General features: G+C 37.4%; 1 long non-coding RNA gene across 1 annotated transcript in view; it reads right to left on the bottom strand.

Moving 5' to 3' along the window:
• LOC139975101 (uncharacterized) overlaps nucleotides 1–15963 on the bottom strand; it is a 40763-nt gene extending 24800 nt beyond the window's left edge. The window contains exon 1 of the long non-coding RNA XR_011795660.1: nucleotides 15846–15963. This is a non-coding gene — a long non-coding RNA (uncharacterized lncRNA). The remainder of the gene's footprint in view (nucleotides 1–15845) is intronic.
• Between the last annotated feature and the right edge of the window lie 1840 nt (nucleotides 15964–17803).

The raw sequence follows: 17803 nt of genomic DNA, 5'->3' as shown, positions 1-17803 counted from the left end.
ACCTTAGCTGTATGTACTGACTGTACACTAGCTAGTGTCTCATTACCGACGGTAGCAAGCTATGTGTGTATTTTCTGGGATCGATGGTGGTGTCTAACACTTCTGTTACACCTCATTCGAAACTAGGTCAGATTACCGTCATCTGACGTTTCTTTGTGTGCGATTCTTCACACCCTTTAAATCGGAAACCTGCCAATCATATGTTCGAAATGGGACAGGCTGAAACAATTCTTAAATGAAAAGCTTAAAAGGATTGTCTGGTGGCTCAAAGAAGTTACCTTAAAAAATTATAAATAATTTTCCAAACATGTCAAAGTATGAGAACGCAAATGTTGCGTTTGACAGAGAAATGATTTTTTAATCCTTAAGGATGGACATTTCCAATATGATTTGAACAGTACAGAACGTGACTTCATCTACACTAATGCATATTGTGACATAACCCACGCTCCGTACAGAACCTACAGTAATCACAACAAAAACAGCATTTGTATACAGATTAATTCTTCCTTAATTTTTTGGTGAAATTTCTTATAAATTAAATGTTTTCAAAAACAATTTAAGCCGCCATATATGTAGTAGATCGGTGGTTTCGTGGTCTTTGAGTAACACAATATAAGTTTTAACAGCAGACTCTTCGTTGTTTATACATCGCGGTATCCAGGTCCAACGCGAAGAATGTTCGCATGTAGGCTACTCTAACATTTACAATCGGACAGTTCTGTGAAGCCTAAGCTTCTCGGTACTACATTCTGCTCTGACATCGATTCCGCAAAGTTTCATCTTTCAGTGTTCCGAATACTTTTCAAGCTTCCTTTAACTGTAAATTTGATCCGTGAATTTTATTTCAGCAATTTCGAAGATCAGTTTATGAACTGTGGTTTGTGTGTGAGAGTATATTATGTGCAACGCTATACATATACCAACTGGGCATGGTACAGTCGGCTATATACGTTCGCGATATGTACGTTATATATAATAGGCAATCCCCTGTGCGTGTACACGTGAGAGTGTATTGCTGCGGAAATGAGAGTGCTAACTTCAAGTCGCCTGTTTAGCCTATTTGCCAGCACTATGTCAATCACCATATTGAAGAGTTCAAACAAACGGTACTTTTGGTGAGAAACTAGTGAATTTGACAACCAGATTTCTACAATAAGAAAATGTCGAATGGGACAATTTTTACATGGTTAGAACTTAACTATAAGGACAATGTATCAAAATCTTCCACCAGACAATTCCTTTGAAGGCTTGTTGCATTTGAATACATCACTGTTCAGGTTAGGCCAGTAATGGCAGTATGAGGAGTAGGTAACAATTTAATAATTATCATTATGGCCATTTGGTGTCAACATAATAAAAAACTGAATGTCAATAGCCCTGTACTCAGTTGACAGAACTGACAAGTAGGCATACTGTGTCAGTGCGATCCATGTAGTCTTATTAAACACATGACCGTATGGTATATGTTAATGGAAAATACATAAGCTACAACATACACGAGCATCCAGTTGTTGCAGGTATTTTTTCTCGACAGACGCATTTCACCTACCATAGCCTAGTACTACATTCCTGAGAAATTCACACTGGTCACAATTTCAGTCTTAGGTTTGCCCACAGACTCCCAATTATTGCTAAATCCTACAATAAACTATATATCTTAGTTTAGTAGAAAAAAGGATCAGGAGGGACAATCCAGTCCCCATCAAGGACTACTTTGCTGCGTCCATTCCTAAATCCTGCTTTTTCCTCTGGTATTATTCTTTCTGCTTGTGGCTGAAGTCTATTTAGAATCACTGGTAGGAGTATCATGCTTGGGTGACTGATCAGGCTGATGGCTCAGATGCTAACATATGGTGACACCGTCACCCAGTAGTCTCTAACCGCTACTAAATTAGAAAGATGGCCTATACACAATTTGTGTGCCGAAGTATGCAAACATAACAAATACTTTGACCCAATGAGAAAACGCAAAAAATTCACCTGCATAACTAAATAATGTTAACAAAATTTAAATGTTCAAAATCTTCTTTGAAATTGATGACATAGTAGAGGAATATGTGAAGATGAGTTTTGCAAATGGCCGAAATGCTGAGTGTCATTACTAAAAATACTAAAAAGAGGAGACTTGACTTACAGTTGAGAACGGAAGACTTAAATTCGGAAAAGATCGATGAGGTGCTTCTGTTAATGCGCTAAAGCTTGGCTACCTAGACTTTTTCTCTATGCTAGGCCAAGCTGCCAATAATTTAAACCTATTGTTAACTTTTGGCATAAATTATATTCCACAACTGCTATTTGTTTCATTTATTCACAGATTTAGTACCTCGTGCATTATATTTATTTAGAATAGAAGTTCTTTACTGTAATTTGAAAATTTGCTACCTCTGGCAACCAATTTGGGCGCTTTAACATGAAAAGATATCACATTTAAGTTCTGTACTCCACAAGCTACAATGGCACTCAAATAATATTTTTTAGCTCCTACACTGTGAATAATAAATTTACTGTACAGATTACCACTGTAAATTCCATGAATTCAAATCGAGGAATTTCAATTGATTGCTAGGTAGAATGTTTTATTTCTTGAGAGACAAATTGAAATTTGATTTCACTGTCTGTACCTCACAAGGTTTTCTGGCACTCATACAAGATGACCAGATTACAGCATGAATATGTGAATTTTCATATTCCAGTATAAAACCACTGTCAAAGTTATTGATTGGCTGGTAATAGCAATGAAGGCATCTTCTTTAGGCTGCAACTTAGATGCACTATGGTGCATTATTATCACATTCAAGTTCGGTACCCCAAAAGCTACACATATAGTATTTTTCAGCTCCTACACTGTGAATGATAAATTTACTGTACAGATTGTGGCTGTCAATTGATGAATTCATATCAAAGAATTTCCATTGTTTGCTAGCTGGAAAGCTTAAGTTCTTGAGAGACAAATTGAAATTTAATATTTAGTTTATTTTTTAAATAAATTAATATTTTATAGCTCCGATGATACGAATAATAAATTTACTGTACATATTAATGCTGTTAAATCAATGAATTTGATCAAAGAATTTCCATAGTTTGCTAGATAGAAAGCTTACGTTCTTGAGAGACAAATTGAAATTTATTTCACTGTCTGCATCCCACAAGGTATCCTGGCACTCAAACAAGATGACCAGAATACAGAATCAATAGGTGAATTTTCATATTCAAGTATAAAACTTACTGTCAAAGTTATTGTTTGTCTTCTAATAGCAATGCCATCTACTTTAGGCAACTTAGATGAATTCAGGTATTTTGATATCAAATTAAAGTTTTGTACCCCACAAGCTATGATCTGGTTCTCATACAATATTAGCTAACTCCTACAATGCGAATAATTGATTTACTGTACAGATTAACGCTTTAGATTCTGTGAATTCATATTAAGGAACTTCCATTGTTTACTAGGTAGGTTTTAGTTCTTGAAATACAATTCCCCAAAACTTACTTGTTTGGGGATTTACGAGCGAAGATAAACAATCTGTCTCCCACTCCACATTCTTATCTACCTAACTACACACTGGAACAATTTAGCACTACGCCCTGGCTCTCTGGGCACACCTTCTTCGGGATCTACCTTACGGCAAGAAAAAAACCCAGGCTCGCATGTCCCGAGGATTGGGTAGTGAGGGCAGGGAACGCACCTACTCTGGGAGCTGAGGGCAAAAAGTCAAATGAAGTAAGTGCGAGCTACTGAGATCCTTGTGAAGTGACACAAGGTGAGGTGAGTGTGGTATTATGTTAAGGTGACCAGACATCCCCGATTTTCGGGGACAGTTCCCGATTTACAGTGTGCCGTCCCCGATGAACAAGTGTCCCCGAAAATGTCCTGATTCGTCAAAATGTTCAGGAATTTCAAAAATATCCCACATTATTAGTAAAATCATTGTAAAAACAAAATTTAGTCAAGTGTGCAGTCGCAGAACAGAACTAACCAGTATTTCAGGTGGGCCAGTGTAAAGTGGAATATGCTACATCGATTTAGCCTAGCACTATTTCGTAAAGTAAGTAAATTTCATCTAAGAAAAAGCTACATTTTTGATATAAAATTGATTTAAAAAGTGCTTCTAAGTATCACCATTTTACATCTAAGCACCTTAGGCACTTGAAAATTTTCCACCCCTCCCCTTAGACCCCTCCCCCATATCAGTCACGCAATAAATGTCCCTGAATCCAGTCAGGCAAATACGCCCCCCCTCCTGACTGTATGGATGCTCCACCACTGGTGGGGGCTTAATGAACAAGACGTAATGGCTAATCAACAGGGAAGGCCATGCCTACTAAGAAGGTGTCGCACAACAAGTACCGGTACAAAAAGCTTGTACAACAGAGAAACGGACAAAACAAAGAAGGAGAGTAAACCATGTGATAAAAATGCATGAAAACAAAAGGATACTTATATAGTGCTTCTTGGAAACAACTGTAAAGGTGTTCCAACGGTAGCAGATCCAAGATGGATTTCTTAAACTCTGGAGAAAATAATGAAAATTGCTATGTAGGATCCCTAGCAAAAACGTGTAATTTCTTCTTACATGGTAGATTTGGAAGGAGGTGTACATGTGGGTGGTGCCCAGGGAGTGAGGGGGCGGTGCTAAAACGTTTCCAGAGTGTAGTTAGGTAGACAGAAAGTGCAAATGTTGAGTGGGAGACAGGTAGGAGAGAAGCTTAAGATCTGGAGAGACAAATTGAAATTTTATTTCACTGTCTGTACTAGGGATGCACCGGATATCCGGTCGGGCCGGACTATCCGGCCGGATAGTGAGCAATTATCCGGTTCCGGCTGGATATTTTTCAAAATCCGGCTGGATCTTTTTCAAAATCTGGCCTGAATTATTCCTGAAAAAGGTGTTGGTATTAACTTAAATCAATGTAAACTATTTCCAAAAATGAATAAAAACATTCAAAGTAAGGAAAAATTAGGTTTAACATGTTTAATTTAATTTTCTCAATGGTCTGACCCACTGTTTCTAAAGATCAACCAAAATAATACAACTACTGTAATAATATGAAGCTACAACAAATACAGTTTGCAGTGAAATCATTTCATGCAGCCTTCATCAGTTTAATATTGTGCAGTTAAAATAGACCATTTATATACTTACAGTATCAGTCAAAATACTGTTCCATTGAATCTTTACTTTCCCATTAAATGTTGGCATTCATGTTTTCTCTGAATTTTCATGTGTGAAACAATCTCTTATATGGTTAAATACGTCTTTTTTTTTTTTTAATTCCACGAAAGCACTTCATCTTAAAGTTCATTCTTAAACCCTAGAATAACTTTAATTCTCATCAAAAAAGATTAATTCCAGAGCTGACAATGAAAACAATTTCAAAAGTAACCTTTCTACAGTTATCACATACAGAGACAATTATCTTCATAGGTAGTATGCAGTATTTATCCAGCAAACAAATTTACATAATGTATCAAGCTTGTCAACAATTATATTGTAGTTATTTTATTAAAGATTGTAGATTACACCACTTCAAGTCATATTTAATCTCATAAATGGGGTCTTAAATTTCACCTTCTTTATAATATGCATATACCTCACCTAAGATTTGCTCCTTGTTTCATACTTCTACTTCTTATTAATGATTTTCTTTTGTAAAATGAAAAAATCCGGTTCCGGTCGGATTTCATGTACTATCCGGCAAAATCCGGTTCCGGCCGGATCCAAAAATTTGGATCCGGTGCATCCCTAGTCTGTACCCCACAAGACATCCTGGCACACATACAACATGACCAGACTAGTTACAGCATCAATAGGTGAAGTTCATATTCCAGTATCAAATCTCTGTGATAGTTATTGTTTGACTTCTTATAGCAATGAAGGCATCCACTTTAGGCCGCAAGTTTGATGCATTACAGTATATTTATATCACATTTAATTTCTGTTACCCACAAGATACAATGGTACAAATAAAATATTTAGCCTAAAACTCACTTGTTTGAAGGGATCAATATGTCCTAACTAAATTTGTAGCCCCTAACTTTTAGACCTTTATTATACTTGATCCTAAGTTATCTTTCTCTCTCCCTGATCTGTAATTCAACGCAAGGTATTTAGTTTAACCTTCCCTTACCGATATCCCCGATCTGGGCCAGATATAAGAATCCAGATCTGGGCCAGATCTGGAATATCAATCTGAGCCAGATCTGTTGCAGATCTGGAATTTATATTTGGCCAGATATAAAATTGGCCAGGATATAACTTGATATTAAATGTTTTTTATGGCCCATATAAAATTTTATCTGGTAAAAATGTATTGCATCCATATCTGGGCCAGATCAAACTTTATTGACTTCATATCCAGTTATATCTGGCTTTATATGGCCAGATAAATCTTTATCTGGATTGACTGTTTATCCAGTTATATATGGCTTTATATGGCCACATAAATCTTTATCTGCATATCTGGAATAACTGCATGTAAGCAGGTTATGTCCTTTAAATAGGAAATAAGTAGCCAAAACTGGACTAGCATTGAGAGTAACTTTCCAGCTTGATCAGTTATCTCTGTTCTGGTACAGAGGGACCCATACAGAGAGCAAGACACATGCAAAATATAAACACAGAACTCAACTGCATTGGAATTTAGTAAAGATGTGTAATGTGCATGCATATTACACGTGTAATGTACATTTTTACTATACCTTACCGAAACATTTGCAAACTGATATTTAATGCATGTGCATTCAAATTTTGGGCCCGTGTAAATCATATTACTTACTTGAATAAACTGGCATCGCGCAGTACCACTAATACACTTAAAAATAATACTTGAAGGTTGTCTTAAACCAGAGGTTAAATGCATAATTGAATTGAAACACTTTCAAGGTATTAACCTAGTACATGAACATACAGTTCTACACTCCTTTTGATAATGTTAATTGTTTCTAGGGAGTATACCATAGTGAAAACAACCAAGATTTAATTGAGAGAAGCCTTATAGAGCTTTATATGTAGATATTTGCTAAAATACCCTGTGTGTTGATTATCTGGAGGTGCACAAAGGAATATGCAAATCACCACCACCTGTTACGATTTCTTTTCAGGGTGAAGGTGAAGTACTCCAAAGCCACCGCCGGGCCAAACAATGGCATCCGGTACCTGTGAAAGGGCCCAAAACCTATGGATACATTGTGCATTTCAGGAGAACATCGTGAAATTTCTGGTAGTTAATCTATGTTCATTCAAACAGGCTGGAAAACTCCTACTTGATGAACAAAAAAATATATACCAAGAGTGTCCACCGTCCATAAGCCAACAATGGAAGACTTACAGAGCCAATATAAGAGTGGGTTTACACATAGGCATAGGAGCCTAATTTGATTTGGGGTGCTGTAACAACTTGCCCGAAAAATAAAACCAATTTTTTTGCCTGCTCCGCGCACGTTCAACATCTTAATGTGCATATCATATAGGCATTCATCGTTTATTACATCACATGCCTTTAACCGATGAATGCCTATTTGATATGCACACTAAGATGTTGAACGCGCGCGTAAAATTTTGGTTATATTTTCCGTGTTATTACCCTTCCATATTGGTTATAATTATTGGGGAAGTCGTTACAATAATAACGATAATAATAATAATATCAGTTTAACCATTAAAAAACACATTGCAAATTATTCTTCTTTCAATAGGTGCCCAAAAAATTCTCAGCATATTGCCCGAATTTTCACAAACAAACTTGAAAAACACACTGCAAATTTTTCTTCTTTCAGTAGGTGCCCGTAAAATTCTCAGCATATTTCACAAAAAAATTTGGTTGGGGGGGCTGCAGCCCCCCGCCTCCTACCCATATGGGTTTACAGATAATCAATGGTTGTAGATTCTTAAGCTCATTTCTACAAATATGTGATATGAATAATCAAACATTGAACAGTAGAAGTAAAATTATTATTAGCAGTTAAAAGATGGTAGAATGTTTGACAAAACTCTTGACAAAAGAACATTAAAAACCGTACCATCATATGATTATAATTATTATTATTATTATTTGGTCCCCTTCGTTATCACAGCTTGCATTAGACCAAATGTTATGGATGTAAGCTCTTTAATTCACTGGAGATAAAATACTGCAAGCAAACAGCATTATGAAAGTTATGCCCATATAATTTAACCTCACCAAATTTTTTCACCAAATTGGTATAAGAACTACTGAAATTGTGCGTATAGTACATTTCTGGTGAAAGTGAGACAAGTGAGGCAGTTTTTGTGGCCATATCTGCGAGGTATGGATAGTTGCTTTGGAAAAAAAACCCACCCATTTTCCACAACTACCTATCCTATATTTTTCAGCTGTTCATGCATATGACATCGAGAAGTGTAGCCTCTATAGGTCAATATATTAAGGCCTACATATGTCAAAATAAACATGTCTAGCATGTATTGGCTTTTTCTTAAACAATATCTGGTCCTTTCCGTACCCTCAAAGAAAGTTATCTCATAATCCATGATATGCATTGAAAAACATATATGTTTCTTAATGTAAATATGATTTACTAAAATATGCCAACTTTAAATCCTGTGTAGTGACAATCCTCTGATGGAAACCTGTTCCTTATGCACCAAAACTGCACAGGATGGGATGACTACAAGATTGTAATGTCCAGTTCTGCCGGCTTTCCAGTAAATAAAAGACCTATATGCAGTGTACCTGTAGGTACTATTACATGACCTGTGTCCCAGTATCAGTAGGTCATATCTTTGGACCATTGCTAGATCCAAAGCTTCAGGTCCATTATTAATGACCAAAAACAGACTTTCCAACATTGAGGAAAATTTATGAGTGTGATCAGCGGCAGCGGGGGAGGGGTCTAAGGGGAGGGTGGAATTTTTTTTTGTATTTTTAACTGCCTAGATGTAAAATGGTGCATTCTTTTTCAGTTTCTCTGAGTAATTTTATATTGAGAATTTCATCATCATATATGTTATTGAACTCTACAAGCATGACAATTCTCAACAAAGACTTTTCATGAATCGATGAAAGTAATCACTTGCTAACGTAATTGAACATTTATATCGGAAATTGAAGCGCACTTTTCAATCTCTAGTACCAACACCTCTCCCACCCGGCGTTTTCCACCACCACCATGGCAAATGCAATACTCTTGTTAGTGTAAGTACTCAAAGTTGCTTTGTGTTGTAGAGGTATGTAGCCTTTTTAGCATCTTTCAGGACGGTTTTTTCGGAGATTGTTTGTGGATTGCGTGTGATAAAGTGCACATAGCGTGTGAGCGTGTGAAGGGCTGGAAATGCGTGTGTCACACGCCAAATGCGTGTGAGTCGGAATGTCTGCGAAAATGTATGTTTGTTTAATGTTTAGGCAGAAAACGTCTTGACATATGATCTGCTTGGATCTTGGGTTCTAAATGAAAGTTATGACGGGGCTCTTGCAACCCTAATCCCAAATATAAATTATCATGTAAAACTAGCCAAAATAAAGCAACCAGTATCATATTATTTAGCAAATATTGTCAGTCGGTACTATATAGCTAGTACAGTAACTAGGTTACAGTAGCTCTTGATTACAGTTCACAACTCTCTTTATATGACTCCATTTCGTCATGAAGATAACGAAGAAAGGCCATGTTCGGGTCTATCCGTAGACCTGCTTATAGCAAAAATTACTAGATAGGACTTCATTTTACAATAGCGTATTAAAGAACTAGCACTCAATGATTGGTACAGCAACTACTCTCCCACAACCGTGCATCAGTAATTACTACTTTGTGTTCATCACATGTGTTACAGAACATGAACAGTACTTACTGTACAAGCCATGAGTATCGGTTGTTTTTGTATACAATTACGGTATTTGCTGTGACACTGTTTTAATGAATACTCCAGAGGCAACCTATTTACAGTAATACTCTGAACTTAGACTTCATAAAATTCAATGTTTTTGTAAAATGATGTGATCTGCCTTAAATTGTCATAAATAACAGAAGGAAGTTATTTTTATGGCTGATGTGATGAATTTGCTCACAAAGACTCACATTGGGTGTTGCCATATATATATATATATATATATACATTCTTAATAGTTAACTAAGTTATAAGATCACTTCTCCAAAATAAAACATGATTTATGGATGTTGTTTGCTGCATATGCCTACAAAAAATGTCTGGCTAGTTGTTAATTCAATCACACCCTAATATCAGCCTCGTCGTTATTGTAAAATGTTCACAAAATAAAATAAATAAGGGGATTGGGGGAGGCATTAAACCCATGCAGTTCCCTCTCCCACAATGGATCCATCACAAGGTTTCACAGTAAAAATAAACTTTCAGTCAGATCTGGTCAATAAAGCTCATTACAATGTTCCTGCAGTAGGCTATACTCTGACAAAAAAGATGGTATGAAAAATTGTACCAATTATTAGTGCCAGAATGGTAGCCGGGGGTGGTTGGTAAGCACCCCAGCCTTGGCTCCTGAATCATCAATTTGAAATTAAATAGGTAAAAATTTGGAACCACTAGTCAGATCTCCTTTGTTTCTTTTTCACCTTTTTTTTTCTTATATTTTTCCATTTTGAAGCTAATATGGGCCTGCCCCGTCCCCACCAACCCCCATCCCCACCCCATCTGAATCATCTGCTACTGTGTCAAACTTTTGTCAAAAGCAGAATTATTGTTGATCTTTGGAGGGGAAGGCATGTCCCAACAAAATATGTCCCTCCAAGGTGAAGAGAATTACACCCAAACATATGTTATATTGAATTACCACTATGCATTACATAAGTGAAAATAACTAACGAAATAAATAAGCATCACATCCTTTGCACTTGGCCGAGCCGAAGATTTATGAATTTGTTTGCCCACAGTGCAGAGGTGAACCTTCAATGTGTGTAAAAATTACCCACATGTCCGACACTACAAATTATAACAGGTCATTCCAAGTAGTACATTTAACAGCTCCTTTGGCGTTCTCCAATTACATAAACATCTATGCCTATACAGCATTCCAGTCACTCTACTATGGTTGAGGTGAAAAAGTACCTTTCACTATCTGAACCCCACACACACAATGACACAACCCTCATAGCCTGTTCCCACGAACGCGGGCTTGCTTCACTCTCGATCGACCGATCGAGGCTAGGGCAAGTCGATCCACCCTTTAACTCCGTGGGAACGGGGCAAGCCCCTCATGAAAGGTGGGGTTAGGACAGCTAAGCCCGGGTAAACGTTGACCAATGTAAATAAACTATTGCCTTGGGGGTGTAAAAGATACGATGGATTTTATCAGTTGTGGTTTCCGCCGCTTGCTTATTTCTGTATCAACATAAACTGTGTCTATTTTCAAATTGGTTGTGCATGTGTACAATGGACTGATGCAGTGAGAATGAAGGAATTACGTAAGGCATTGCTGAGTAGTAGGCCTACACAGTGTAGCTGCCCGTGTATATTCGCATAAATAATGTATAACGTGTGAGTATAACGTGTGAGTTGCTTTCTTGAAGACGTCCAGATAACCGGAAAGGCCATTATTATTATTATTACTATTATTATTTTCCTGTACAATTTGTCGCACAAGTAGACAGAGCGAAGTATGTGGTCAGACGATGAAGTATTCGCATAGCTTGGCATTTGGTGCGACGAAAATAATATGTCGAAACTTGATGGGACATGCCGCAATAATCAGGAACATAATATGTAGTATCCCAACTAACACGTAGCCTAGTTACTAACTCATCAGGCCCGTAATATTCTACAATCTAATAGGCCCTATAAAAGAAAAATTTGTAATTCACATACCAAAGTAAAAATAAAAGGATAACTAGAATGAATGCATTCTGGATTCAGTCAAACAAGAGCCACAGCACACATGTTTGCTAACTTAAAAAGACAAGACTTAAAATTGACCGTAAAGAATTGCTGTGTACACATCCCGATGCGGGAACATGTTTATAGACATGAAACCGATGTGCTGAACTTTTTCCTGCCGTTTAGACTGGGTGTCTCCAAGTCAAAATCATGGTCAATGAAACTCGTAGTAAACGTCCATATAAGGGAATATGGGTGGAGTTTACATTCGCTATCTACAGCATTGATGAATGACGTTTACCAGTTGAAATATGTGATTGGTTAATTGCTATCATCTTAAAACATAAAACACAAGTCAATTAGCGACCCAGATACTGATGCAGGACCAGCTGTTTAATAGTGTAGAGCTCGAACTGCAATCGTGGCATGGTGCCAAATATCGGACTTTGAACGAAGATGGATTTAAGTTGCGCATAAACTTAGTAACGTTTGTTTAAAAAATTTGTGAAAGCATATGAATTCAAACTGAGTAGAGGGGAAATATGTGGATACATTTATTAGTCATAGAATAGTTGTAACCGCAGTAATCGTTATCAATGGAATATATTTAAGATAAATGTTATAACTAAAACATATAAATTAGAAAATATTGCTGAGATAAAATTCACGGATCAACTTTACAGCAAAAGGATAAACAACGAAGAGTCTTCTGTTCAAACTTTCGTTGTGTTACACAAAAACCACGAAAACACTGATGCACAACATATATGACGGCTCAACGATTGTTTTAAAACATATATAATTTATATTGAATTTCACCGAAAATTAACAAAGAAATTAATCTGTATTCAAACGCGGTATTTGTCATGGTTACTGCAGGAACTGTTTGGATCGTGGGTTATGTCGCAATCTGCATTTGCGAAGATGACGTCACGTTCTCTACTGTTCAAGTATATTTGAAATATCCACCCTAAACGATTAAAAAATTGTTTCTCTGTCAAATGCACATTTGGAAAATTATTTATTAGTTTTTAAGGTAACGTCTAAGGGCTACCAGACAATTCAGATAGCATAGGTACTGTTGTTTAACTGGGGGGGGGGGGGGATTATCGAGATTTTGGCAGGCCAGCAAGTTTTTGTTTCACGTCATTCAGAGTATGGTCCGAAATAAGCAACAACAAAAAACAACAAAAAATAACAGGGAGATATGACGTGATATGACGTGATACACTTGTAAGATTTCCCGCGACCATCGTTTGGGTTAGCACTAATTTCCCGCAAATTTTTAAAGTGTAAGAAATGAATTATGAACGCTGCTTTGGAGTCATTATTGTACCACATTATCTTACATCTGATCATAAGGGGATGTACAACATACTTTTTCTTCAAATAGTTATGCGTAGGCCTACCATGTGAGATGAATGTATATTAAGCCAGCATGAATTGATCTAGTAACAAAGGAGGAGTGTTCTAGACCTACAAAGACTAGTCAATGAGGCGAATGTTCGTAAAAGCACACCAAAACCAATACGTTCACTTCGAATACTGCGAACTCTGTATTAGAAAGTAATAACAGGAAATGTGCCACTGTAAAGCGTTTAGTCGACACGCCATAACTTCTTTGATGCAATACTAGCAAATTACACTGGAGTGGAATTTCTTGTTGGCAACTTGCCAAGAAAAGTTTTTACATCTATGTCAAGTCCAATGGTACAGTATAAAACAGGTGCGGACATCGAGCCCAACCCAACCATTTTGTGTTAGGGGTTAAATATTTCTTTTGGGTAAAGTGTGCAAACAGATTTTTTCCAGAGTTGTTGGAACAATTGTAGGCACACAAAGTCGGCAAATCTGCTAGATATAATTGATATGATTATATTTAGGTTTTCCATTTTATTTGTTTTTTATTTTGGAAACTATGAAAGATTTTTATTACTTAACCCCCGCAAAAAGTCGTACCACTCAAAATATTGCGCTTCAGATACGAACAATGATTTCCCTGCCCAGTGCATTGACTTTTTCAAAGGTGGTAAACATTGGCCGTATCGGGAAAGCCCCGATGGAAATTAGCATGTGTGTGCTGCTTGGATGATATCTACACGTGTCGAAAAGACTCACTGCATAGCTGTCGATCACTGCTCGTATTCTCTATTGCAATAACCTGGTTCGGACGTTTTCCAAGGTTTTCCAAGCGTGCCGCTATGCCTGGAGTTAACTTGTTGATACGCGGGTTCAAATTGCAGGGCTTATCTGCGGTTACAGTTTTAGCTCCACCTATGCTTGCTTGAAGTAAGACCACGTTCGTGGGAACGGGGTATCAGTTCATGGTCACCAAACAGTCAGTCTGCAGTTGGAATATTCTCAGATGCAGGTAGATCAATTACAGTGAAGTTGCAGAACAGTGGGTTCATTGTTATGACCTAACGAAGCGAAAGTGCCAACAAGTTCCCAAAAGAATAGAAGTGGTAGAACTACTGATGGATTCTGTACAATGCAACTTACTGCACATAGGAATGTGGTCGATCATAAATTTGATAAAAAAAAAATGTTTTCAAAGAAGTCTTCCAAATTACGACCATGTTGCACGGACAATAATAAGGGTTTTACGATGGGCCAGAGTTGTTACCTGTGTCTTCGCAAACTCAATTGTTAGGCCTTATGATCACTAAATGGTGTATGACTGAATCAGAAGTTTGAGAAAAATAGAGGGCATCTGACATTAATTGCTTGGCTGGATTAATTGTGTAGCCCCTTTAATCTGTTTATCTGGAATAACTGTATATAAAGTTATATTTGGCTTTATATGGCCAGATAAAACTTTATCTGTATATCTGGAATAGCTATATCTGGCTTTATGTGGCCAGATTAAACCTGACATAAATCCAGATCTGGGATTTCGGTAAGGGTTGAACTTTATAAGTTTTTCTTTTCTGTACACCACAATGATCTTATTTTGTGTACATGGAACAGCTTAAAACCCTTTCAAGTATACTCAGTTGAGCTACAGCAAATCACAACACCACACAATACAACCGGATCATGAAAAGTGTCATTCATTTAATTAACTGTCCAATTGGTTAACTAATGAATAATTAAAACACCAATGTGAATGCTATCCACCATTGTTCTTCACAAGGTATCTTCATCCTCATTGTTACCCCTAAGTTGGGGTTCCTCACAAGGTGTTCCCCAGGTATTAACTGTGGGTATGCATGTGTGAATGTGAGTGTGTGAGCAAAAAAGTGTCACAAACTCCTTGGGAGACCGCAATTGTTCAAACTTGTTGGGTAGGTGCGTGATCATGAGAACTTGTGCAATGTGCATATAGCCTGTGACTGAATGCATGAAAGTTAATCGTTATATATATCTTACATTAGTTACAAAGTTACATGTCAGTATGCAAGAAAAAGTCATCCAACCGTGCTTGACCATGTAAGCTTGTTCTAGCATGAACAATGTCAAAGATCAGGTTACACAAAACTTTGCGGCAGCCGTTTGCTTTTGTAATTGATCAAAATAGGACATGGGAGATGAGAATTGCAAAGCCATGGATTGCCTTCTTGTTCGGTGTTGTGTTATAGAGCTAGCCTAGGCCTAGCTTTATTTTAAACAACAATGCCGTCATGGATTTATGTGTTCATAAGGGATTAGTCATATTGTGTTCCTATAGTCACCAGATATGGAGTGATGATGATATAGGGACGTAATACTGAGTTCTGTTTAGGTGCTAATTGGTGATCTGAGAGCATGTAATTTCATTATCACTGTTTTATTAGCGTAGTGTTATTAGCAGTTATCATTATACTGATAGCCTGTGACTAGGCCTACTTACAGTTACAGTATACGATGACATGCTGCTGCGATCCTAAGTCTAAGTCGAGTGCCTCTAGGCTATGCCCTAAGTTACCTAGGCCTAGCTCAACAGCACCACATCATCAAAGGCCGATCAATGTTTAACAATCTGGCAACGGTCAATCGTCATACTTAGGTAAAATTATGTTAATGCACATTTAGGCCTACCTGTAATCTTGGAAATGCAGCTAGGCTATCCTCGGTACACGCACGATGGTTTTACACACCGTACGTACATGTTTGTGTACACACTACGAATAATGCGCATGTATATGCGGCGTCAAATCTTGCCGCCGAAAAAAAAGTTAAGTACACGCTTTGGGTACGGTAGGTGAAATATCTTTGGTACCACGACGGTTTGCAGTAGATACGCCCCTTTATGATAATTGCACCGAACTTTACTGACATTATACTTTATAGGTGTGAAAAAGTTTTAATTTATCGCAATGTGTATTTGCATTCTGCTGTAAAAAGTATACTGTACTCAGTGAATTAAGCCGAAGGCGCCATCGCGTGTACGTCGTTAAATGTAAGGCGCAGGCACAAAAAAATCCTCAGCAGTTGCATATTTGCACGCACGGTTTTAGCCTTAGCTTGAGCATTAAGAATTACTTAGCCCGATCTTAATTCTGATATTACAAGATGACTGCTACTGAGCTGGATCCTGACGAAGAGTACTGTATCATTGTAAAATATTTGTCGTCAGCAGTATACCCAGTAAAGCCTACGTTAACTCTAAAAAGATCGAAGAATTTAAGACTAACGGAAGATTCCAACGAAGATCCTAATCACGAGTGAACAGCCAAAGCCCCAATAATAAACGCTTACAAGTTGCAGTTACACGGAGGATTTGGGAGTAAGTGACAGAAATTTGCCAATGGGGGGTCGAAGTTTGTAGGCCAACTATCTAAGCGTAGCGCCACAATGTGTTGGCGCGAACGTGCAAGAAAATTTTGGCCGAAAATGCCTCCCAGATCGCTGGAAATGGCACTTCCCAGTTGCATCTAAGCATTTTTTATTTTGAAATTACTAGTGATATCATGAATACAAAATATATGCTCAAAGGTGGGGGCCGCGATCGCCCTTTCACCCCCCCCCCCCTGGCTACGCGCCTGGTAAGTGATTTAATTGTTTATTTGTAGGAATTATTTCCAATGAAAAAATTGATTCCACAGATATGAATATATATATATATATATATATATATATATATATATATATATATATATATATATATATATATATATATATATATATATATATATATATATATATATATATATAATATAACTGCATAGTCCAGTTGGGCCTCTCAGCCTAGGGCTAGGCTAGGTACATTTTCTTATTTGTTATCACTAAACTAAAGTAAAACTGAAAAGTCATAACTATAACTGTTGGAAGTGTTACTGTAAGAATCTGAGCATAATTAGGCAAGACACAAGTGTATTACTAGTATTACCAAAATTTGATGCGGGCAGGCATAAATTTTGATAAGGGTCATGTTTCTAGTGGAGGTGCTTATTCTTATAAGCGTTTTGAAAGCACGGAAAGTGAAAGTAATAGTTCTAACAGTGGTGACAGCCCGATATTCATAATATTCTATATTCATAAGGTTCATTGTTCCTAAGGGTCATCATCCATAAGGTTCATTGTTTATAAGGTTCGCTATTCATAATGAGCAAAAATGTTCATTGTTCATGAGGTTCGTTATTCATAATGGGAAAAAAGGTTCGTTGTTCATAATTGGTAAATGGGTTCCATATTCATAATGGTGAAAAAGGCTCGTTATTCATAATAGGACGAAGGGTTGGATATTCATAATAGGGCAAAGGGTTCGTAATCAATAACTGACAAAAAGATTCGTTATTCACAATGGAACAATGGAACGGGCGGAGTGTATAGCCTAATGGTTAACGCCGGCGTCTCCCAGTCATGAGATCCCCGGTTCGATTCCCCGCCGACAGCAATGTGTGTCGTCTGGCAAGGGTGTTGTTCAATGACAACTTCCCGACATGGACGTTAAATGGATGTGTGCCGAGAGATTGGCTACGGTCAGCTTGCGAGTCTATAAGCCTCCATGGCTTCTTTCGCGAGTTCCTGCTTGCGGGAAGATCACTATACATACA

Source organism: Apostichopus japonicus, chromosome 10 (genome assembly GCF_037975245.1).
Source record: "Apostichopus japonicus isolate 1M-3 chromosome 10, ASM3797524v1, whole genome shotgun sequence".
NCBI lineage: Eukaryota > Metazoa > Echinodermata > Holothuroidea > Aspidochirotida > Stichopodidae > Apostichopus > Apostichopus japonicus.
This window is presented reverse-complemented; position numbering and strand designations above follow the sequence as displayed.